Source organism: Peromyscus maniculatus, chromosome 9 (assembly GCF_049852395.1).
Source record: "Peromyscus maniculatus bairdii isolate BWxNUB_F1_BW_parent chromosome 9, HU_Pman_BW_mat_3.1, whole genome shotgun sequence".
Classification (NCBI taxonomy): Eukaryota; Metazoa; Chordata; class Mammalia; order Rodentia; family Cricetidae; genus Peromyscus; species Peromyscus maniculatus.
In genome coordinates, this window is record NC_134860.1 from 110,851,950 (window position 1) to 110,877,945 (window position 25,996).

The 25,996-nt window shown below is 36.7% G+C and overlaps 1 long non-coding RNA gene across 2 annotated transcripts in view; it reads left to right on the plus strand.

Moving 5' to 3' along the window:
- LOC121832141 (uncharacterized) overlaps window positions 1–25,996 on the plus strand; it is an 88,294-nt gene that overhangs the window by 26,042 nt on the left and 36,256 nt on the right. The window contains exons 4-5 of one of the 2 annotated variants that reach the window (XR_006075683.2): window positions 4,118–4,217; window positions 9,869–10,006. This is a non-coding gene — a long non-coding RNA (uncharacterized LOC121832141). The remainder of the gene's footprint in view (window positions 1–4,117; window positions 4,218–9,868; window positions 10,007–25,996) is intronic. The other variant, XR_013042605.1, reaches the window with a different exon arrangement.

Sequence of the window (25,996 nt, forward strand, 5' to 3'; positions counted from 1 at the left end):
AAGATAAGTGAATCTCAAATTTGCACCCCTAGAAGTCATTTCCTACAATATACTATAAGAAAAATCATCATCAGAACACACACACACACACACACACACACACACACACACACACACACACACATTTCCTACAATATACTATAAGAAAAATCATCATCAGAACACACACACACACACACACACACACACACACACACACACACGCACACACACATTTCCTACAATATACTATAAGAAAAATCATCATCAGAACACACACGCGTGTGTGTGTGTGTGTGTGTGTGTGTGTGTGTGTGTGTGTGTGTGAGACCTCAAGGGCAAGGATGAAGCTTTTCACTTTCTTCCAAGGACTAAACATCACATTAAAGGAGAGATCTATTATTTAAAAAAACTTCTACTAAATTGAAAATAGATATTTCAATTTCTCATTTCAACAATGCTAGTTTTGTTCTTTGAAGTGTCACACAATAAATCTAAACTCATTTTCTTTATGAGCACTTTAATTATGTTAAGAAATAGCATGCTTCTCTATGCAGAAGTCTCTTTTTCCCCATTATACATCATCAACACTTCCAACTTCTATTCAGCTTTCTTGTTTTAGAGACATCTCATTATTCAGATTTCTTTTTTTAAATCTTAATGTAAAAAGTTATCTGATCTCCAAAAAAATTTGAAGTTTTAAAAGATAAAATAAAATATATTTTGTATTTCATACATTTGTAATAAGTGTATGAAAATTTTTTACGAATGCTAGAATAATGTTTGCTTTTCAACACATGTGGCATTTATTTTGGGCATAACTAGTTTAAACACATTCACCAGCAATAAGAAAATGACAGCTTCAAATTCCAATCAAATAGGACAACTCTGTCACAGACAGCAAGAAAATGATGGTGATACAAAATTATCAGTGCAAAAAATTATTTTTCCTATGCAAGTAAGCATTTTGTAAAGTAGAGTGTGATATACATAGTATTTTCTTGTAAGGTACATTGACTGTAGAAATTAAGGGTATGTTCAAATTATTACATTTTAAAAATCTCTTTCATTTATGTCTGAAGTGTAGACAATTATAAAATGTGCTCAGCAGGATTATTGTGAACACAACTCAATGATTTTTGAAAAAAAAATAACAAATTGCTTTTGAGTAATTCAATCATTGTAATAATTGTTACATAACAATAGTATAACTAGAATTAATATTTAGGTAGAAAGTTTTCATATTGTGCAAGTTCACTAAATTATATTTTATGTAAGCTACAAAACAAGATTTCAACAATCTATGAAATTAAAATAATAATTTACAAATAATTCAAATGTTGTACATATATATGAAAATAAAGAACTATTTGTTGGTAACTAGGTATAACATCAGTGTGTGAGTGTTAGAATATAATACTTTCTGATTGCTTCTCTGACTCTTGTGCTTTTTGGAAGGACTTTTCTTCTGTTGGCTTATTTTGTCACATTTTGATGTGATAGTTGTTTGCTTTTTCTCAGTATATTTTATCTTGTAGTATTTAAAAAAAAATGAATGAATGGATAGATGGATGGATGATTGTAGCTGGAGAGTTTTCTCTCTGGGTCCTGCCAAACCCCAGCCATCTGACAGCCCACTTATAAAATAAACACACAAACGCTTATATTATTTAAACTGTTTGGCCTAATGGCTCAGGCTTTTAGCTATCTAGTTCTTACATCTTAAATTAATCCATTTCTATAAATCTATACCTTGCCACTTGGCTCGTGACTTACCAGCGTCTTCACATGCTGCTTGCCATGATGGTGGCTGGCAGTGTCTCCCTCACTCAGCCTTCCACTTCCCAGAATTCTCCTCTCTCCTTGTCCTGCCTACTTCCTGCCTGGCCACTGGCCAATCAGTGTTTTATTTATTGACCAATCAGAGCAATTTAACACACAGACCATCCCACAGCAGATGACGGTAAATCTAGCCACTAGAGTAAAGTTCAAAAAAAGGAACTGTCGTTTATACCTTCTGGGAGAGAAAAGTCAACTGTCCACAATGGAGTGAGACTGGGTAGATCAACCACTGCAGGACAGGCCTCATGTTCAAGAGTAGCTGACCAACAACAACAACAAAAAAAGACTCCACAGTGTTTTGGTGTGCTATTTGGATACAGTTTGGTATTTCTGTTTTTTTTGTTTTTGTGTTTGTTTTATTTTGCTTTGGTTTTTGTTGTTGTTGTTGTTGTTGTTCTGTTCTGTTTTGTTTTTGAGGTGTTGTTGTATTTTGTTTTCTAGATTTTGTTGTTTTATAGGATTTTTTATTTGTTTTTTTGAGAAAGAACTAAAAGTCTGGTAGCTAGAGAGGAGGAAAGGATGTGGACAAACTTGGGGGAGGGAAAGAATATGATCAAAATATATTTAAATTTTAAAAATGTTTTAAACTAAAAAAAGAAACAAACAAAACCAAAGAAACAAGCAAACAAACAAAAAAGATACAATAATTTGCAAAATATTTTATTGTAAGGTTAATACTGCTGTCTTTTGGGATTTAAACATGTCATATGATGAAGCATTAATGATAAATTGGACAGATATGAGCTTTAGGAAAACATTGAGTATTTTAATTTTACCTGATCTGTTTAGTTAATGTATCATGTCTATCATCTATCTATCTATCTATCTATCTATCTATCTATCTATCTATCTATCTATCTATCTATCTATCTAATTATCTATCTATCTAGTTATCTATCTATCTATCTATGTACCTACCTACCTTCCTATCTATCATCTATTTGACTATCTATCTATCTATCATCTAGCTATCCATCTACCTATTAATCTATCTATCTATCTATCTATCTATCTATCTATCTATCTATCTATCCTACCTATCATCTATACAGCCCTCTATCTATTATCTAATTATTTTCTATCATCATTTTACCTCAGTTTTCAGGGCTCATTCTTTTGGGTAAGCATTCTAGCACTGACCCACACTCTTATTTTTAAATTTTGTTCCATCTTTTCAACTTTGCGAAATTAATACTGTCTCAGTATTCCACTTTGTCTTAGTTTAACTGATCAATTTTTAATTGTTATGTATATATGTTCATTGAAAACCCACTTAAGCCATGCATACGGTGGTGGCTCACATCTTTAATGCTAACACTTGGGAGGCATAGCCAGGCAGATCTTTGTGAGTTCAAGGCCAGCCTGGTCTACAGAGTGAGATCTGGGACAGGCACCAAAACTACACAGAGAAATCCTGTCTCAAAAAAGAAAGAAAGAAAGAAAGAAAGAAAGAAAGAAAGAAAGAAAGAAAGAAAGAAAGAAAGAAAGAGAGAAAGAAGAGATAAAGAAAAAAGAAAAAAAGAAAACCTACTTAAATTACTAATTTTTAAAGTTTCTCCTATAATTTTCTTTCTTTACCAGAAAGGACTATTCTTGTATTTTTACTTAGTCCTTTCCTCCTGAATATTTAAATAGTTTAACTCTTAATATTTCTACAAACTTTGATTTATATTTCTAAATGATGGCATCAGTCACCAAATTCTAGTTGAAAACAGATGCCTTAATATGAAAATCAGGCACACTTATTACCAAAATTATCAGTAGCAACAGTTCCTCTAACTCAGGGTTCAGACTTCCTAATATTGTGATTTTATTCTCCAAGTAAAGTTGTGTTCCTTTCTCATTTAGGCAACACTTGCACACAGTGATAAATCTCAGTAGTGTTCTCTTCTAAAAGTATACCACTTATTACTCCTGGGCTTAAGAGCTGAAGAGCAGATTTATAATACTCACCAATCCAGGGAAGCATGGTGGCATGCAGGCAGACATGGGGCTGGAGTGGTAGCTGAGAGTTCTACATCTGGATCTTCAGGCAGCAGGAAGGAATAGTGAGCCAGTGGGCCTAGACTGAGTTTCTGAGACCTCAAAGCCCACCCCCTATTGGCATACTTTCTCCAAGGCCACGCCTACTTAAACAATGTCAAGACTCCTAATTGTATTGGGTAGTCATTCCAGCTTTGATCTGGAAGTTCCAACCCCCATTGAGACTCTGGCAACTGTCATGCCTACAAGGCGGGGCCAAGGGAAGTGCCTGGAGACCCGAGATGTGGATGGGCAATCGCTCTCTCTTTTCCAGGACCCTGAACAGTGGAGGTTGACCAAGCAGAGCTCCAGAGAACACTGCTGGACTGTGATACACCTTCCCCAGACCCTGCAACCTACCTATCTCTTAATTTGTAAGTTATGCCATTAAATAAATCTCCTTTTAACTATGTGGAGTGGTCTTAATAATTTCACCAATACCTAATGGTGCCTTTCCCTTTGAACCTATATTAGCCATTTTCATTCAAACCACTGCAGTCACACAAACTAGTTCTAATTAATAAAATACAAGTTATATATATATATATATATATATATATGTTTGTGTGTGTGTGTGTGTGTGTGTGTGTGTGTGTGTGTGTGTACATGGGAATGCCTGTAAGAAGACTTTCTGGACTTAAAACATATAGAGTTCAGGAAACTAAGTGATTTCCCATCTAATGTTAAATAGTTTGCATAATCTCCAAGTTTAAAAATGATGTTATTCCTGTAATCATGAGCAGAAACCAAGAGAAGTCAGTGAGCCTGATCGGGGCACAGTACTTCAAAACAGTTTTTTGGTTTTTTTTTTTTTTTTTTTTTTTTTTTGTTGTTGTTTGGGTTTTTTTTTTTTGTTTTATGTTGCCATTTGTATTTAGTTCTAATTGGCCCCATGAAACAGAGATTAAATAAGAAATTCCTTAATCTAGTATAAGTTATTCTTTTTTTCAAAAGCTCTAATAATTACCAAATATTGGGGGAAAAAACAGTAATTTTACTGCTATTCAATGTTGATCCTAAGTCTTCATCAGTAAAATAAATTATAGACAGATAATAGAGAGGGAGATATATAGATGATAGAGTGATAAAGGAGAGATATAAGATGAATAGAATATAGATGGATATACGTGATAAAGACATACGTGATAGATATACTTAAATGCTAGATAGATGTAAATGAGAGAAAGAATAAATAAATGCCATTAGAAAAACAAAAGGCAGAATTGTCGCTTGAGTTTTCCTACCTTGCCCACAGTCAGGACAAATCTTTGTCACCCGCCAGTCCCACAGCCGCTCAGACCCAACCAAATAAACACAGAGACTTATTTTGCTTACAAACTGCATGGCCGTGGCAGGCTTCCTGCTAACTGTCCTTATCTTGCTAACTGTGCTTTTATCTTAAATTGATCCATTTCCATACATCTATACCTTGCCATGTGGCTGGTGGCTTACTGGCGTCTTCACATGCTGCTGGTCATGGTGGCGGCTGCAGTGTCTCTGTTCATGGCGGTGGCTGCAGCGTCTCCTTCTGCCTTTCTGTCCTTTTATTTCTCCTCCCTGTTAGTCCCGCCTATCTTTCCTGCCTAGCCACGGCCGATCAGGTTTTATTTATTAACCAATCAGAGCAACTTGACATACAGACCATCCCCCAGCACAGCCAAGTGCAGACCATCTCAAACACCTGCACTCAGGCCCATGGTCCTAATCATCCTCTATACGGACCTGCTGGGTAACACCACAAAGAACCCAAGAAGGGCTCCCACAGGACATACAGAACATCCCACAGCACCTCCCCTTTTCTTTTTTTTAAAAAGGAAGGTTTTAACTTTTACACATCTCCAAAGTCAGCTTGGTATATTTGGGAATTTGGGCGTAGCTTCTCTTAACTACTTCCTGCTGGAGGGGGGCGCTGTATCTTATGGGGATGCAAAGAAAATTTTAGGATCATGGAGTAGTCCGTGAGACCGTATCATCTGAGCCAGTTGCCTTGAAACGATTCTGGATGTTGGATCATCTGGGCCATGGTGTCATCGGAGAACTTTCAGGTGGTCTTGGCTGGTCAAACCTGATGTATCTTAATCTGGAACAAATCCATAGCCTCTGGCTTTCTGTAGAGACAAAAGCAGAGTCTCCTTTCCAAAGTAACACATCCTTATATCCAAATTTTAAAGTCAAGATATCTTTAATATATACATATTGGTTTAACTCAACATCTTTTACGATCAAATGTTTTTCTGCAGTTAAAAATCCCAAAAACAATATAATCCAAACTCTGTGTGATATCCATCTTTACATGGCTTATTTTTTATATTACTTTTACTTTCTCTTTAAAGACTATTTTTTTAAACTTTCTATTTCTTTATATAACTGTCTATGTTCCTTTTCCTCTCTCTTCCAAGCCTATGTACATTTTTACACACATTGTAAAGCATTTAAAGTCTTGTTCCATCTGAATCTGTCTTATTGCGAACTTATTGCTTTAAACTGTAGCCTTCTAAGCCTGAAACAGCTCTGTGGCTGCTGGCTCCACCCCCTTCAGCTTCCCCACATGGTGGTAGTATGTTTTCCACCAGCTCTGGGAGCTATTGTGGGTCTACACTTTTATCCAAGCAGCGTGTAGCCCAGAAACCTTTTTTGTTTTGTACTAGCAAAGGCTAAATCCACCACGCAGCTTAATGTGCCACTTGCAGAGGCCTCATTTCCGCCTTACTGCAGGTTAAGCACACATGCCAGGAACCCGCCAGTAACTCAAACCGGCGGCTGCCGCTCATTTGAGAGAGAGAATTAGGAACTGTGGGGCGTTTACCAACGTCACCGTTCCTGGAGAACTTACGGACGTCACCGCTCCGTGTGTTGAGTTCTGAATCCTCTTTACCACCACGCGAGGATTCTTCTCAGATCACACTTTATTGGAGCGCCTCTTGGTTAAGGGACTTTGTCTTTAGTATTTTTTTTTTTTTTTCATAACACCGGCCTTTATCCCTGTTCATTTGTCCTTTTTCTTTAGTCCCTCTTTTTTTTTTTCTTCCCTTTTTTTCTTTAGCCCCACGTTGTTGGGCGCCATTTGTCGCTAGAGTTTTCCTACCTTGCCCACAGTCAGGACAAATCTTTGTCACCCGCCAGTCCCATAGCCGCTCAGACCCAACCAAATAAACACAGAGACTTATTTTGCTTACAAACTGCATGGCCGTGGCAGGCTTCCTGCTAACTGTCCTTATCTTGCTAACTGTGCTTTTATCTTAAATTGATCCATTTCCATACATCTATACCTTGCCATGTGGCTGGTGGCTTACTGGCGTCTTCACATGCTGCTGGTCATGGTGGCGGCTGCAGTGTCTCTGTTCATGGCGGTGGCTGCAGCGTCTCCTTCTGCCTTTCTGTCCTTTTATTTCTCCTCTCTGTTAGTCCCGCCTATCTTTCCTGCCTAGCCACGGCCGATCAGGTTTTATTTATTAACCAATCAGAGCAACTTGACATACAGACCATCCCCCAGCACAGCCAAGTGCAGACCATCTCAAACACCTGCACTCAGGCCCATGGTCCTAATCATCCTCTATATGGACCTGCTGGGTAATGCCACAAGGAACCCAAGAAGGGCTCCCACAGGACATACAGAACATCCCACAGCATTCACTTGCTATTGTTATTGCAATTATGTATATTTTGTTCCAAAATCAATGCATTGGAAGGCACGGAACCAGCATCTGGTAAATCAACAGAAAGATCCAGATACAGAAGAATATGGAAAGCTTCTTTCTGAAAAGGAAATTCACACTAAGAGAATTCAGCAGCTAAATGAAGAAGTTGGAAGACTTAAGGCTGAAATTGCAAGATCAAATGCATCCTTGACTAACAACCAGAATTTAATCCAGAGTCTGAAGGAAGATTTAAACAAAGTGCGAACTGAAAAGGAAAACATTCAGAAAGATTTAGATGTCAAAATAATTGATATACAGGAAAAAGTCAAAACGATCACTCAAGTCAAGAAGATCGGACGCAGGTACAAGACTCAGTACGAAGAGCTGAAGGCGCAGCAGGATAAGGCCATGGAGACTTCCACTCAGTCTTCTGGAGACCATCAGGAGCGGCACATCTCTGTCCAGGAAATGCAGGAGCTCAAAGATACCCTCAACCAATCTGAAACAAAGACAAAGTCACTGGAGGGTCAAGTGGAGACACTGCAGAAGACATTATCAGAAAAAGAGACAGAAGCTAGAACTCTCCAGGAGCAGACTGCGCAGCTTCAGTCTGAACTGACCCGCCTTCGTCAGGACCTTCAGGATAGAACCACCCAAGAGGAGCAGCTCCGGCAGCAAATAACTGAGAAGGATGAAAAAACAAGGAAGGCAATTGTAGCAGCAAAGTCAAAAATTGCACACCTGGCTGGTGTAAAAGATCAATTAACTAAAGAAAATGAAGAGCTTAAACAAAGGAATGGGGCTTTAGATCAACAGAAAGATGAACTGGATGTCCGGATGACTGCTCTTAAGTCCCAGTATGAAGGCCGGATTAGTCGCTTAGAGAGAGAGCTCAGAGAGCATCAAGAGAGACAACTTGAGCAGAGATATGAGCCTCAGGAACCCACTAATAAGGCTCCAGAACAGCAGAGACAGATCACACTGAAAACCACTCCAGCTTCCGGGGAAAGAGGAATTGCCAGCACATCAGACCCACTGACAGCCAATATCAAGCCAACTTCTGTTGTCTCTACTCCAAGTAAAGTGACAGCAGCAGCCATGGCTGGGAATAAGTCAACGCCCAGGGCAAGTATCCACCCAATGGTTACACCTGCAACTGTCACACAGAATCATGATCTTGAGTATTTACTCGCTCAGTTTTCTAAATGTCAACAATGATGGAATCAAAAAAAATCAAGAGGGATCTGTGGTTGGTATGTAAAATGAATAAAAATTTCTTAATAAAGAAAAAAAGAATATATTGGCAAGGGCATGAGAAAAGATTCTTTATATGCTGAAGATAATAAAAAAGACACAGACATTCTGATTAATATTGAAGTTCCTTATGAAATAAAAATAATGATAGCATATGAGATAGCAATCACAAGCTTGGTTATTTATCTGCAGGTTGTTGCTTCAGTTCTGGAAAGGATACACTCTCATGCTCACACTGACATGAAAAACAATAGAAAAGATACACATAACCTTAGTGCTCATATATGCTCAAGTAAGTTGATACTAGGAAAGCATATATATATTATAATATAATTCAAAACAAAGAAGTTCAAGCCAAACAAGATATTCTATTATTTGTAACAAGATCAGTGACTCTAAAGGGCACACTGTTACATGAAATAAGCCAGGCATAGAGAGACAGAAACCCTTTGACGTGGCTTATATGTAGAATCTGCAAAGCCGAGACTGGTAAACCAAGACAGCAGAAGGGTAGTGAGAGGAGCCAAGGCAGAGATGGCTGGTGTGTGTGGCTACACTTACATGGGAGGCCTGTGAGCCAATGTGTAATGCATGGAAATGACAGCTGAAATCATGAAATAGACTTTCAAACTAGCTAAATGGGAAAATTTGAAATATACCCCCCATAAATAATTACATATCTGAAATGATGGGCATAATAGTTATTTTCACTTTGTAATGTGACAATTTATATTTGTATTGAAATATTTCAAACCTAAAAATATGCATAATTACAAACACAATTTTAAAAGACACATTAATGCCAAGAACAAATTGCAATGGCGTCTAGCATGTAACCACATTTTAAATCAATTATCAGGTATTTACATACTTCTTGGAAATGGTTATGATTTTCATATTTGTTATAATAAGCTTATAATGATACCAATGTATATTCTTCTGGCTTTTGCCATTTTCATATTGAGCTGTTAGAAAGGAAAGCAGATTCCGGAGGTCAGCCTTCCACTTCTAGACTCTGTTACCACAAGTATTTTGGGAATTTGAGTCCTACCTGCTTTGGCACTTCAAATATTTTTACTGTCTAAATATATGTAGCTTCTTTTATTTGAAACATATTTCCTTTCTCTAATTAGATGCAGTCACATGCAAGAGAAAACCAAGAAGTTCACTGGGAGCCATGGTCTGTGGAAATTTCTTTATTCTAAACAGATATAGAATTACTCTCTACTTGTCTGGTACCAATTTCTTTTCATATACTGGAATCCCTGAAGGTAACTTCCATCATAAGTTTATGATACCAGATAACTGTTGAATTGTTGAAAGAAATGTAAGTCAAATCTAAATGTATGTGATGTGTGAACTTTTTCACAGCTTTTTAGATTTTGATATTTATCTCAAATCTTATTTTGTTTCTCAATTAAATGGTTTTTAACTGTGGCAAGAAGAAAAAAAAATCATTGAGGTGGTTATTTGAGATGATTGTCAAGTTGACAAGATTTCTGATATCATTGTCTACAAGCCTCAGATCATATTGTGAGGGATTATATTTATTGGGTTAATTGGGAAGAGAAAGGTCACACTCAAAGGAGGCATAACCATGTTCTAGGCTGTGTTCCTGGACTACATAAAAAGGTGAAAGCTAGCTATCCCCAGCAATCATAGTTCTCTGCTTCCTTGTTGTGGATCTCCATGGGCTGGTGCCTCACACCCCTGCTGTCAGAATATCTCCACTATGACGGGCAGTCCCCTCTAACTGTGAGCCACAGCAAACTCTCGGTTAAATCGCTTTTGTTCGATATTTAACCATGACAGTAGGGAACATGACGGAGTCAATCTAAACACTCTTGCCAGACCTTTCTTTGTCCTTGTTTTCTTACAATTCTTGGTCAGAATGAGCGAAAATGGCACCATCAGGGAATAAGGATGAACTTGCTGTAATCTACCTAATTTTGACCTAATTACTTTCAAATTGGATTTGTTGTAACTCTTAAAGTAATTGAAATATCTTTTTCTGAGGCTGTCAGTCCCAGAGTGGAATACGTTTGAAGTCCTGTTTTCAAATTTGTGAGGTAAGGACATGTGTAAAAAGACCCTGTTTCCCTGCATTTTGCTTGAGGATGGATACTAGCTCAGCATAGATGTTATGCTTCTTGCCTATCTACAAGCAATATATTTCCTTTGCACAGTTGGTCTATTTTGTGTCACTGTAGTAGACTTAAAAATGTAAGTGCTGGATCTCTGGCTAGAGAACAAATAAGTTTACTTTAGGTACTGCCATTCAAAAAAATCTTTGCCAAACTCAGACAGCTGAGTTTGTGAAAAGCCCTTGCAGACTTCTGGAACTGCATGCTTTAGTGACTTGTTTCAGGCTTCTCAAGACTATTAGCAGTACACAATGATTGCTTTTGAAGGATAGATAACTTGCATGGTATTTATGCATAATAAGGCCACTAAAATGGGATTGAAATATTAAGCTATTTTCTGCATAAAGGGGACTAAATAAATACTGTAGTGGAAATAATCACTGAAATAGCAGTAATCATGATTTAAAAATTCCTTCTGAAGAAGTGATGTTCATTCAGGTGAAACCTTGGTAAATTTGTTATTGAGATTTGTGCAAAAATATGCTGTTACATACTGAGCCAAGGAACTAGAGGCAGGAGAATTGCCTAAATCGCTTGGAAGAGATGAAAGACAGTATAAAATAATGAGAAGCTGATCACACATTGCTCAAAATCATCATTAAGACATGAATATCAATTTGTAAGAGATTTCTTATTTCTTAAGCAAAAGGTGAACACCTTAAACATATGTATGAATCTACTGAGAAAAAGATGAAAAGATAACTTCAGAAATAAGAAAGTACTAGCATAGGAATTACAGAAAATGGAAGAAGGTACCAAGAACTTGGGAAAGCATTCTTGGGAAATAAATGAACAGTCTTTAGGAAGTGCTACATCATCAACAACTTTAGTATATCTATGCATTATACTGTGAGAAGAGAAATGTTATTGATATCAATAATTACAAAATAATTTAGAAAACAAAGACCAAAAATTGTAAAAATTCCATCACCTTTCCTTCAATTATCTACAAGATTTCTGGTTAAGATCTGACAAAATATATGTAAACAGTTAAAACATCTAATGTAGAAAAACATTCCCCTGTTTCAAACACTCCCTTGACAGAGCTTGCTGTTACAGTTCTGAGAAATGAATGCACCATCTAACGTCACCCATGGTTTTGCTTTTAGCAGGTTAGGTTCACTGTGTTAAATTTCAGACTACAAATATCAGACTGTTGCTGGAGGGCTTCTCTCCAGGTTCCACCAAGCCCCGCAGTCCCACAATCCATGTATAAAATAATCACTCAGACACTTACATTACTTATAAACTGTATGGCCATGGCAGGCTTCTTGCTAACTGTTCTTATATGTTAAATTAACCCATTTCTATAAATCTATACCTTGCCACGTCGCTTGTGGCTTACCAGCATCTTTACATGTTGCTTGTCCTGGCAGTAGCTGTAGTGTCTCTCCCTCCTTCTTCCTGTTTCCCCAATTCTCCTCTCTCCTTGTCCCGCCTATACTTCCTGTCTGGTCACTGGCCATCAGTGTTTTATTTATATAGAGTGATATCCATAGCATCAGACTAAAGCAATCAAGTAAACAACTCATGTTTGAAAATTACTGAAATTTGATAAAATGCTGTTCCATCCGACATTCCTGGAAGAACCTGAGCCATTTCTTTATTCAGTATACATGCCTGTGAACACTGCTTCCCAATTGCCATGTGTGTGTGCTGCCTATGGGTTCAGGAAACCCATGTTACTGTTGGAAAGTATCTCAATAGATGAGAGGGAAGTACTTAACTACTGAAATGTATATGAGCTTTATGTCCCCAAAGATCTGTTTGTTCATTTCTCACTGGAGAAACACATGTGGTTTTTACAAAGTGGTATGAGCTTATCAATACTTTTTATGTTTATTTTTGTTCTCTATTTGATAGTTATATAATATTTGATATCAATATCAAATATTCATACATTCTTCTCAAATTACCAAAATATTCAATTATTTTGATATAAAGTAAGTATTGTTTATTTGTTCTGTTATGTTAAATAATTTAATGTGGGTGTTGAATTCAAATCAGAATTAATATGTTTATATTGTTATATAATACATACATGCATACATTTTTGTACATGAAAACCCTAAAAATTCAGATTGAGTAATTCACATTATCAGTAACTTCATGTTATACTTTATGTTGAATAGAATCATTTTTGGTAAATTTATGATTATCAATTTTTTTTAATATGTGATCATACCAGTGGTATTTTTTGAAATTCATGCATTTCCCAGGGTGCACATGTTTTCTCCTATAATCAAATTTGAAGAAGCATAATATTTAGTTTATTCATTTAATCAGCCTCTTTTCCATTGAAGAAAGTGAATATCTTATTTATTGGTAATCAATGAGAAAATAATCATTATCTAAGTTACATAAGTTATATAAATTATACCTCACTTTTACTTAAAAGTGCTCTTATAATTAATCAAATACCTGTTTTGTTCTAGACAACATGTATTTAAACATAAACAACAGAGTTTACCTTCAAATGCTCTATAAAATCGTCAGTGGAGGTGGTATATGAAATATTTAAATTAGTCCAGTGTGTACACTTAGCACATTTCTATTTTTCCCTGGCGAAGTTTGCTACCACAGCTTACAAGAGGCAAATGACTGTGTCTTTTGTACATTGGTTCATGTCTGATATTTTCTTCAGCTGCACAAATGCTGTTCAGCATAGATGTGTTTTGGACACCCTGACTTATAATGTGCTCTATCTGACTTATGAGTAACTTCCATGCCCACAGAAATTAGCCATTGTCTTTGTCCCCAAATGCCTAGAGATCATGTTGGAATATATCACATAGCAGCTTTATTCGACTTTGGAAGTTAAAACTAAATTAAAGAATTATTTTCTAAGGATTTCTCTATATAAATGAATATCAAAGTTCTGACAGCTAACACAATGACAAATATGAGATATTAACATAAAAATAAAATAGCTTTCTTATACTAATGTAAGAAAGCAAATGGATTAAATTTTCATTGACTATTATTCAATTTTTGTCATCTGGAGATATATGTATTTATGATCTAAGTGACCTTTCTTGTGTGGCTTTTAAGCATTTGTATTCTTTGGAAGTAATTTGGATTCCAAATTCTGACATATCATAAAAATAATAAACTCACTTATATTCTATAGCAAGACATTTTTATATTTCTGTTTAAAATTAAATAGAAATTTTACACTTCAATTAGACTAATAGTCATATTCTGGGGTACATATTTTTCCAGTTATCTATTTTTTAAAAAGTCAAAAAATGGCTCATTATATTAAATGCCACTGCATTTCCTAATTCATTTTAATTTTAAAGTATGTATAAACTTATAAAAGCATTTTAAAAATGCATTCAATTTTCTGATTCATTTCTGATATATCATAAAAAGTCAGTGCTAACTGGGACACTTAATAGTCTACTTACCTTGTATTAAAATGAGATCATTCTAGTCCAATAATCGGTTCAACTCAGGAATTACATATACCCATGAGGATCATACATGTATAAAATGATGGGATAAAATATTATTCCTTCAATATTTCTTAGTGGTTTGAATTTTTCTTTTTCTGTACATAAATTCTCTCAGTTTTCTTTTTTTAATGATTTCTCATTCTTCTATAAATTTATGTATTTCCATTTTCATGTCTTTTGATATTTATATCTTGACATTCAGCAGTTAGTCCATCTTTGCATGGGCTTTGGTTACACAGGCTGGAATTCCCAAATTTCCGCACCAAATTTTGTAAATATAACATGGAGAAATTATTTCAATACTATAAAATCATACTTACTGCAAAGGTAGAATAATTATAGATTATAACTCATGGTGGCTTGAAGAAAAATCAGAGAAATAATATAAATATACACATATATAAATAAATACATACAAATGTTACATTCTATGTACACACATATTAATATATTACTTTGCATTGAATATGTTATTATTAAATATATGTAACATGTAGGAATTGCAGTGTGCTACATTGTTCCTTTGTCAACTTAGATGATATCAAAATTAGTTCCACTGATGGTATCCAATTTATACTACCTTGTATGATATTGTAACAGCATACATTTCTAATTTAGTCTTTCTAAGTTCCTCTTTAAATAAATTTATGAATATCATTTCATAGGAAAATTTCACAGATTTCCCTTTACTCCTTTGTTTTTATATACTAATGCTGATTAGAAAAATCTATGTATTTTCCTTTTGAATTTTTTTATTATTAAGGAATTTTTTTATTCATTTTACATACCAACCACAGATTCCCCTCTCTTCCCTCCTTCTGCCCCTCCAGCCTCCTCCACAACTCATCCCCCATTCCCTCTGCCAACAACATATGACCTCCATGTGGAGTCAGCAGAGCCTGGTACATTCAGTAGAGGAAGGTCCAAGGCCTTCCCCCTCCATCGAGGCTGTGAGAGGTGTCCTACCATAGGTAGCGGGTTCTAAAAAGCCTGCTCATGCACCAAAGGGGATTCTGATCCGACTGCCAGGGGATAATCAAGTCCGAGTAGTTATACAAACCTTTTGCAGTCCATTTACTTGTGTTTGAATTATGTGACTTGTCTTCCAACTTGTGGTCTTAAACATCCGTCTTACAAAATTCCAAAGAATGAAGGCTCTATGATGACTATTAGGGTATTCACTGATCTGATTACTGGAGTAAGCCAGTTTAGGTATCCTCTCCACTATTGCTTGCTGTCTTTGTGTGTTCCTGGGAATTTACCAAGCACCAGGCTTCTCCCTTACTCCATAATGTCTCCCCTTTTCTTGTTTTTTGTTCTGTTTGAAAGTTCAGTTTATTGAAAACATTCTGCAGGCTCTTTGGTCATAACTTAGTGAAGATTTTGATTAAATGAGTTTAATTGTCCATTTCTATGTCAAAGTTGTGTCTAAGGAATGGTTAATTTTAATGTTAGAATAAACTGAAGTTGATTAAAAACATTAAAGGCAAATTGACTCAAGTCTAAGTCTGTTTTGTTCAGTATCTCCAATGAGAAGCATCTTAAAGGCTAACGTCTGACTAACAGTTGCAGCTCATGCCTAGTTGGAAGAGGTTTGGATGGATTGGAGTGGGCATATTTGTAGTTAGATAATCTTGTACTGCTGGTCTGGAAACATCTCCAAATTATTCATGGCAGTCATGACAAGGCCTCTACTTGCTATTATTTCCACAGTTAGAATTAGCTGCTCTTTTTACTTGATGTATCCAAAGTATACCACTGAGCATTTATTGGTAGTCATTACTAAGTCAGACTTGTGTTCTTAATATCACAAAGTCTTATCAAAGCTGAACTATCAACCCAAACTCTGCTCTAAACCTGGTATTTGATGGTCAGAAGGAGGTAGCTTGCCTGAAGAGCAGCACTGAGTGATGACAAAGGCCTTGTCTGTGATGGCCTTGCCACACGCCCAGCACTCAAACTCACCCCTTCATTGTATCCCGTTTCCGTCGCCATATCCATTCCTGAAGCCCATTGCAAGCACTGATATTTTCTAAAGCAATGTCTTGATCTCACTTGGCTGCCTGTCCTACCCATGTCTCTTTCTTTAACTTCTCACTACAACTTTTAGAAACTGGAATTAAAGGAACCTGCAGTGGATCATGTATAAATGACAACTGGGTACTCTTACTAGTTCCAGCTTTCAAAGTAGATAGAAACCTACAGGTTTCAAATGCATAAATTACTTTTGGTGGTGACACCTGTTCACATATGTTTGTGTAGTATTCATCAACTAAATAGCAGTGGAAATATCTAACTACTTTAGTACCGTGCCCTTAAATCTGTCACTACATCTCCACCATTTGAAATGCAATAGGACACTGCCTAATATGCAAAGGGCCAACATAAATGCCATTTCTTGTTAAAGATGTCTGTAGAGTGGTAGTTAATGCTTAAGTTTATCAAATAGCCCTTCCAAACTTATTCTTGTAAAATATACACAAAGTAAATGGATCTACATAAACAAAAAAAATCTAAGTGTAAAATTCCCATGTTATGTACTGAAATGCCATAATGACATCCATTATTATGTATAAGTAGCATACACTAATAAAAATGTATAAATACTTAAAAGTTGAAAGAGGTGATGTTATTTAGAAATAGTGTGGTGTTTTGATTTATTATTGAATTGTACAACAGTGTGAAAATGAGTAAATGTGATGCCTGCAGTGTGTTCTGAGATTCTGCTGAATGTAGGTTTTAATTCTATTTCAAATAATACAAAGACAGTGAATGTCTGTAAATAAAAGAAATCTAAGTGTAAGTCCCACGTTATGTACTAAGATGCCACAATGAAGTGGGTGTATTGGTAAAAGCATATTTACATATCTTATCTATGGACTAAAGTAGTTCTTTACTGTTTTACTAGGTTGACTTGAGAAAGCATTAAAGGCAATAACCTAGACAAAGACTCACTGCATGAGTAGCACAAAAACTGTAAATTTATGAAGGAAGAGACACAGCAAAGTCAAATTGTTTTCAATGGAAGAGGAGCTTTTAAAATTATATAGAGCTTTATTCTGAACTCTATAAAAACCCACACTCCCATGCATATACCCACAAAGACATATCACACCTGTTCATAATTAAAACTATGAAAAGGAAAAGGCTTAAAATAAGTTGCAAGGTCTTTTTTAACATTGCAATTTATTTTTAAGGCATCAAAGAAAGAAGAAATACACAGAGAATGGTGTATAAAATTTGTTGCAACTGTATAGTGAATGATTAATGAAAGACAGGCAGAACAGTGAACAGAAGTAGCAAAATCTACGTCGTTATACCTAAAATGGTATTCATAACAGCCATGAGCTAGGCAGTGAATAAATACAAGATTGCTAGATAGAAAACAAATGCTAGAGAGGTAACACTTGATAGTAAAATGGAAGCTATATGGTGAAGTGTGGAAAGCTAATATGTGATAGATAATGGGTAGATGACAGATAAGCAGGTTGACAGATAGATGACAGAAGATGGATAAAGCTGTCAGTAGCAGGTGCCATATCACCATAATTACAAAAGTATCATTTTCTTCTGTAAACAACTTATAAAATCTTAGCCTTGTACAACCTATTATTTAATGTATTTCCATTTGCAATTCCTTCTTTAGGGATTTATGTGTGTTTTCAAAGTTTTGATCTCACGTGAGTTCACAGAAATACCTTCTAGTTTGCTTTTTGTCCTTTTAAATTTCTATGAACAACTTTTATTCTTCACACAGCATGCTTAATCACTACCAAGATCACTTTAATTTACACATCTACAAACAGAAGAGTCATTCACTCTTTAACAGTTCCCAATGTGAACATGAACCCTTTACTAACTATCCAAATACAAGATGATCACTGAGTGAACTTCTAATGAAGATTTTCTTAAGTGCAATGACAGTAATGAGATGGACAATGAAGATCATTGTTTTCTTTAATTCTGCACACAGAAGAATCACCAGGAGAGCTTGTTAAAGCAAAGATTCCTAGACCCAATGGCCCACAATTGTAACTCAGCTGCGCTATTACATTTTTAATAAGTTCCCAGATGATGTTTGTAGACAGCAAACCCTTCTCTGTATATTCATGAGAGAGGTGCAAATCAGTGCCTTCTGTAGGACTCTCTTGCTTCGCATCATTCACTGACATTAAATTGAAAGGACCCAATGATTCTGAGTTGAAAGGTGATTTATGTGTTTCATCCCATAGTACACTAAAAATCTTAAGATCAACCCTTTTCTTGAGAGCCATGAATATCTTGTGATATATGTATGTATATGTGTATATATATATGTGTGTGTGTGTGTGTGTGTGCATGTGATATGTATGTATAATATGTATGTGTATGTAAGTATATATGTGTATATATAAAGTTATTTACTTTCAAAATAAATATGGAAATAATTTATAAAGAGTTTGCATACATTTTAAAAATTCATATATTTAATAGCAGATATAAGATTTTCTACATTACATGCTCTTAGCTATTTATTTATAGTGTTATTCAGTTTTGCATAATAGTGACTCAAGTATACAATATTTAATCTCCATACTGATATTGTAATACAAGTCAATAGATCATTTTTTGCAAAACCAGAAACAATTTTTTAGAATGTTTCAAACTCCTATGACATTGACGAAACATTGAATTTGCCCTTTCAGTCTTCACAACTGGAAAAACAAATTTTCATTGCTTTTGGCCCTTGTTGCTAATTAGATGAGATGGTTCTACAGAAGCAGCAGAAGCTGCTCACTGGGGCCTGTGCCCCTGATCATGTCGGCACTGAAGCGAGGTTGTCTAATAATACTTTACAGTAGAAATTATTAATCACCGAAGTCCATACATCACATGGAAAAGAGGTTGGAATGAGAGAGTAAACCAGTTTTAGAAGGGACATTAGATACTGTTGGTAAGGACCTGCATGTCCACGATAAAAGCACTGATAATTGGAAAAAATGCATAGAGTAACAAAATACTTTATTGAAACATTGAAAATGATTAATAGGGAATCCAGATGATAAGTATACAGGTATTCCACTAGACTCTTCTCAAAGACAACAGAGTTCCTTTTGTGTGGTAGTGACACATGTATCTGAAAGAATCCTTTAGAGGAGTTCGTTTCAGAAGGTTCACTTCATCATTATGGCCCCCTGCAATCCAGGTACAGGGGAGGGGGTGTTCAGCCAGAAGAGATAGTTTGTAGAAGTGTGAATAAAAGAGGACTCTTCACTGTGTGGCTGAGAAGAAGCAGAGAAGAACCCAGTGAGGAACCAGGTACAATATATTGAGACCTATACCCTTCAGCTCGAAAACTTGAAGCATCCAGACCTCCCCCAAGTAGTGCTACCAACTGGGAACCAATCTTCAACACATTAGGAGGTTTAAGAGGTACTTCATATCAAAGTATAATGAGGTTATAAGGCTATATGTTCAACTATTAAGCATCATTTTGGGAAAACATGTTTTTAGGACTCTTGGCAAGAAATAAATAACACTTAGACAAATACTATAATCAGAACATAAAGATTTAGCCTAAAGGCAAAGAAGTTGAGAATGGTCCAAAATCTTGTGTTGAATGTAGGGGTTGATGACTGTATCACAGAACATCTCAGAGCTATAATCGTAAATGTGAAGACCAGTTCTTTCAAGCAATAAACCTCCTGAAAGTCTTAAACAGGTCATGTCCTCATAGATTTTTCAGGGGTTCCAAGGTATAAAAGAGCTTTTAAAAAATCAATTGGGTTTGATTTTGTCTTGTGGAGTACATTGTAATTTGATATAAGAGGCTGCCAGACTTTTAAAGAAATTATATTAAATTGTGTGGAAAAAAATGTCAAAACCTGTTTTTGTTAAAGAGGCTTTTGTACCCATCAAAAGCTACAGATAGGATGGTAAGATGCACACTGGGTGAGAAAAGAAGGGAGGATATAGAGGATGAAATAAAGAGAGAACACAGGTCACTGGGCTAGATCTGCAGTAAATCATCCCTGGGCAATGAAGCTAGGCTAATGAGGGAACTGTCACCATATTCTGGGCAGGAATGCCAAGCTGCTGGGCACAGAGGACACAGGCAAGTTTCTTTCTCCTTTTTGGTGACGGTGTGCTTCTTGACTTCAACTGGGTGTTTTGTTTCCAAATCTTACAATGCACGACTTCTTATGAGCTTCTCCTATGATTGTTGTTGTTGTTTATCAATTAAAAATGCTGTTTTTCAGAGTAGTTCAGTTATTCACAACTTACATGTAGTTGTGGTTTTATTAGTAGAAAATAATGGAAGCAGATGCAAAGATCCACAGCCAAGCACCAGGCTGACCTCCAAGAGTCCAGTCAAAGAGAGAGAGGAAGGATTCTATGAGCAAGGGGCATCAAGATCATGATGGGGAAACCTACAGAGACAACCAAACCAAACTAGTGGGAACTCATAAACTTTAGACCAACAGCTGTGGAGCTTCCATGGGACTGGACTAGGCCATCTGCATAAGTGAGACAGTTGTGTAGCTTGATCTGCTTAAGGGGCCCCTGGCAATGGGATCAAGATTCATGTCTGGTGCATGAGCCGGCTTTTTGGAGCCCACTGACTAAGGTGGGACAACTTACAAAGCCTTTTCGCAGTGGGAGGGGCTTGGACCTGCCTCAACTGAATGTACCAGGATCTGCTGACTCCCCATGGGAGGCCTTGCCTTGGAGGAAGTAGGAATCAGGGGTGGGTTGTGGGGAAGGCTGAGGGGTGAGAGGAGGAGGGGGAGGGAGATCTTTGATTGGTATGTAAAATGAATAGAAAACTTCTTAATACTAAAAAAAATTAAAATAATTAATCAAAAATGTAAAAAAAAGTGAAAAAAAAATACAAATATATTTAAACTTGTAATTGATAAAGAATCCTCTTGTTAAAATTCACCAGTTTTGCCATTGTTGATGTGGGGAGTGTATGACGCAATATCAAGTGCTCTGTCACTTGAAAATGAAGTTTCTCTGTAGTATGTTTGTATGACTTAATTTAGAGTTAGGTAAATTTACCTAAATGTGCAGCTTTACAATTTACTTTTCATACTTGATTAGTGTTTATTCTTAAAACTGATAAATCATTTGCAAGAATTAAAATCAATCAAGAGTTATGCATTAAAGAAATCATGTCTCAACACAATTTTAGTTTTCTAGAAAGCTAGTTTCAACACACTCAGAACCATGAAGAGCACACTTCCAGAAGCTTTATCTCCTTTAAATAGATAATCTCACAGTATTTTATACACCTACTTACAGATAATTCTCAGAAACACAAATATTTTATTTTTGAGTATATACACATAAAAGCGATTTATTAAATTTGAAGTGTCTATTCTCTTTGTATTTAGAAATGTATTCCTCATGTAAGGTGGGTGAACATAGAGTTACATAAGTAAATGTTATGATTTATCAGGTACTCTCACTACAAGAATCTAAGCTCATGTTAATGAGAATATCACTCTGTCATATCTAATCCTGTAAAGAACTGAGACTTCAGTCTGAGACAAAATGACACACAGAACACAAAGACTTGGAAAACAGACACACACATGAACATGCAGACACAATACACCCATGTTAGACACAGACACACACGTGTACAAATGTCTTCAGACATTTGATTTAACAAATGCATTAAGAACCTTACAAACGTTAATGATAATTTAAAAACACTATTATATGCTGACTCATTAATATGCATATTTACTATAATAAAAGTGTAACTAAATAATTCAAAACATTTTGTTCACTTAAAAGTGACAAAATTAAATTCATTACATACTAACATAAAAATATTTTTAGCAAAAACAACCACATTTTCCAAAAGGAAAACACAAGGCAAGCAGAGAGGTAAAATTGCACTCCATTTTTTTTTTTTTTGTTTTTTTGTTTTTTTAGTGTTTAAAACATGTAACTTTTTTTAATCTCATCTGTATTTACCTTTTAAAGTAGAATATGACCAAGCACTATATTTCCATTCAGACTTGAAGGGTTACAAGACCTAGGGAAGCATAGGGTTTTGTTCTCAGTACTTTGGAAAACAAGCCACATGGGGAATTCTTCTGTTTTAGCTTGTATTCTTCTAAGACTACAACATGCAGAATGACTACAGGGGATGAAAAATTTTAAGATGAAACTTAAGCCATCTTAATTTTTTCCTTTTAAACATGAAGCTAAATCTCAGAATACTCCCAAGTGACAAATTATTTGGTCTACTAAGGAATCCAGCTTCTGAACAGCTAAACACTTCAGACCACAAAGTTATTAGGTTACATTACGTCTTAACAACAAACGTTCTACCAACCTGCTGAATTAAACCTATAGTATCATAGTATCACAAGTAGAAAGAAATTTTATCTTCCCCTTAGTTTACATGCCACACAGATGTTTTAAATGTTAACAAAAATAAACAAAAATCCTGGAATATATATTATCAGAGAAGGAATGAAGGTAAGCGTCAAACAAAGTTCTGGTGAAGTTTAGTCTACTTCTTCCATGCGCAATGTGTCGTCATCTTCTTCCAGGGGTGGCATCTCTTCAGTTACAGCAGCAGTGGTATCATCCACAGTAGGATCATCTTCATCAATACCTAGACCAAGCTTGATCATTCTGTAGATCCTGTTAGCATGTGTCTGGGGATCTTCCAGACTAAAGCCAGAAGACAGGAGTGCAGTTTCATACAACAAGATGACCAGATCCTTCACAGACTTGTGATTCTTGTCAGCCTCTGCCTTTTGCCGTAGGGTTTCAATAATGGAGTGATCAGGGTTTATCTCCAGGTGCTTCTTTGCTGCCATGTAACCCATTGTTGAGTTGTCTCTGAGGGCTTGAGCTTTCATGATTCTCTCCATGTTTGCTGTCCACCCATATGTGCTCGTGACAATACAGCATGGGGATATCACCAGTCGGTTTGATACAACCACGTTTTCAACCTTTTTCTCCAAAATATCTTTCATAATTTTGCAGAGGTTTTCAAATTTTGTCTTTTTCTCTTCCTGTTTCTTTTTCTCCTCTTCATCTTCTGGGAGTTCCAGTCCTTCTTTGGTAACTGACACAAAGGTCTTACCCTCAAATTCTTTCAGCTGTTGCACACAATACTCATCAGTGGGCTCAATCATATAGATTACTTCTTTTTTTTTTTTTTTGGTTTCATTATTATTATTATTATTATTATTATTATTATTTTACAACACCATTCAGTTCAACATAATAGCCACAGAATCCCCTGTTCTCCCCCTCTCGCCCACCCCTCCCCCCAGCCCAGCCCCCATTCCCACCTCCTCCAGATCAAGGTCTCCCCCGAGGACCGGGGTTGACCTGGTAGACTCAGTCCAGGCAGGTCCATTCCCCCCTCCCAGACCGAGCCAAGTGTCCCTGCATAAGTCCCAGGATTCAAACAGCCAACTCATGCAACGAGTCCAGGACCTGGCACCAATGCACAGCTGCCTCCCAAACAGATCAAGCCAACTGACTGTCTCACCCGTTCAGGTGGCCTGATCCAGTTGGGGGCCCCTCAGCCTTTGGTTCATAGATCCTGTGCTTCCATTCATTTGGTTATTTGTCCCGGTGCTTTATCCAACCTTGGCTTCAACAATTCTCGCTCATATAAATCCTCTTCTTACTCACTAATTAGACTCCCAGTGCTCCACCAGGGGCCCAGCCGTGGATGTCTGCCTTCAGATTCCTCAGTCCTTGGATGGGGTTTATGGCACCACTATTTGGGTGTCTGGCCATCCCATCACCAGAGTAGGTCAGTTCCTGCCGTCTCGCGACCATTGCCAGCAGTCTTTTGAGGGGGTATCTTTGTGGATCTCCGTGGGCCTCCCTAGCTCTCTGCTTCCTCCCCTTCTCACCTTCTCATGTGGTCTTCATTTACCATGGTCTCCTATTCCTTGTTCTCCCTCTCTTTTCTTGATCCAGCTAGGATCTCCCACTCTTTCCCTCGACTGTCGCCCTTCATTGTTCCCACTCATGACCAGGCTATTCATGTAGATCTTGTCCATTTCTCCGTGTCTTTTTTTTGGGGTCCCGTTTTCCAGGTAGCCTCACTGGTGATGTGAGTAGCAGTCTAGTCATCCTTGTTCCACATCTAGCATCTTCCTATGCGTGAGTACATACCATATTTGTCTTTCTGAGTCTGGGTTACCTCACTCAGGATGATTTTTTCTAGATCCATCCATTTGCCTGCAAACCGTGTGATGTCGTTGTTTTTCTCTGCTGAGTAGTATTCCATTGTGTATATGTGCCACAATTTATTTATCCATTCTTCAGTTGAAGGGCATCTAGGTTGTTTCCAGGTTTTGGCTATTACAAACAATGCTGATATGAACATAGCTGAGCAAGTGCTCTTGTGGTATGATTGAGCATTTCTTGGGTATATGCCCAGGAGTGGTATAGCTGGATCTTGGGGGAGATTGATTCCCAATTTTCTAAGAAAGCGCCATATTGATTTCCAAAGTGGTTGTACAAGCTTGCATTCCCACCAGCAGTGGAGGAGAGTTCCCCTAGTTCCACATCCTCTCCAGCATAAAGTGTCTTCAGTGTTTTTGATCTTAGCCACTCTGACAGGCGTAAGGTGGTATCTCAGAGTTGTCTTGATTTGCATTTCCCTGATGATTAGGGAGGTTGAGCAATTCCTTAAATGTCTTTCAGCCATTTGGGATTCCTCTGTTGAGAATTCTCTGTTTAGTTCTAAAGCCCATTTCTCAATTGGACTGTTGGTCCTTTTGATGTCTAATTTCTTGAGTTCCTTATATATTCTGGATATCAGTCCTCTGTCAGATGTGGGGTTGGTGAAGATCTTTTCCCATTCTGTAGGCTGTCGCTTTGCCTTGTTGACCGTATCCTTTGCTCTACAAAAGCTTCTCAGTTTCAAGAGGTCCCATTGATTGATTGTTTGTCTCAGTGTCTGCGCTACTGGTGTTATATTTAGGAAGTGATCTCCTATGCCAAGGCGTTCAAGACTATTTCCTACTTTTTCTTCTAGCAGGTTCAGAGTAGCTGGATTTATGTTGAGGTCTTTGATCCACTTGGACTTAAGTTTTGTGCAGGGTGACAGATATGGATCTATTTGCAGCCTTCTACACGCTGATATCCAGTTATGCCAGCACCATTTGTTGAAGATGCTTTCTTTTTTCCATTGTACACTTTTGGCTTCTTTGTCAAAAATTATATGTCCATAGGTGTGTGGGTTAATGTCAGGGTCTTCAATTCGATTCCATTGGTCCACATGTCGGTTTTTATGCCAATACCAGGCTGTTTTTATTACTGTAGCTCTATAGTAGAGCTTGAAGTCGGGGATTGTGATGCCTCCAGAAGTTGTTTTATTGTACAGGTTTCTTTTAGCTATCCTGGGTTTTTTGTTTTTCCATATGAAGTTGAGTATTGTTCTTTCCAGATCTGTGAAGAATTGTGTTGGTATTTTGATGGGGATTGCATTGAATCTGTAAATTGCTTTTGGTAAGATTGCCATTTTTACTATGTTAACCCTGCCTATCCATGAGCATGGAAGATCTTTCCATTTTCTGAGATCTTCTTCAATTTCTTTTTTCAGGGACTTAAAGTTCTTGTCATATAGGTCCTTCACTTGCTTGGTTAGTGTTACCCCAAGGTATTTTATGTCATTTTTGGC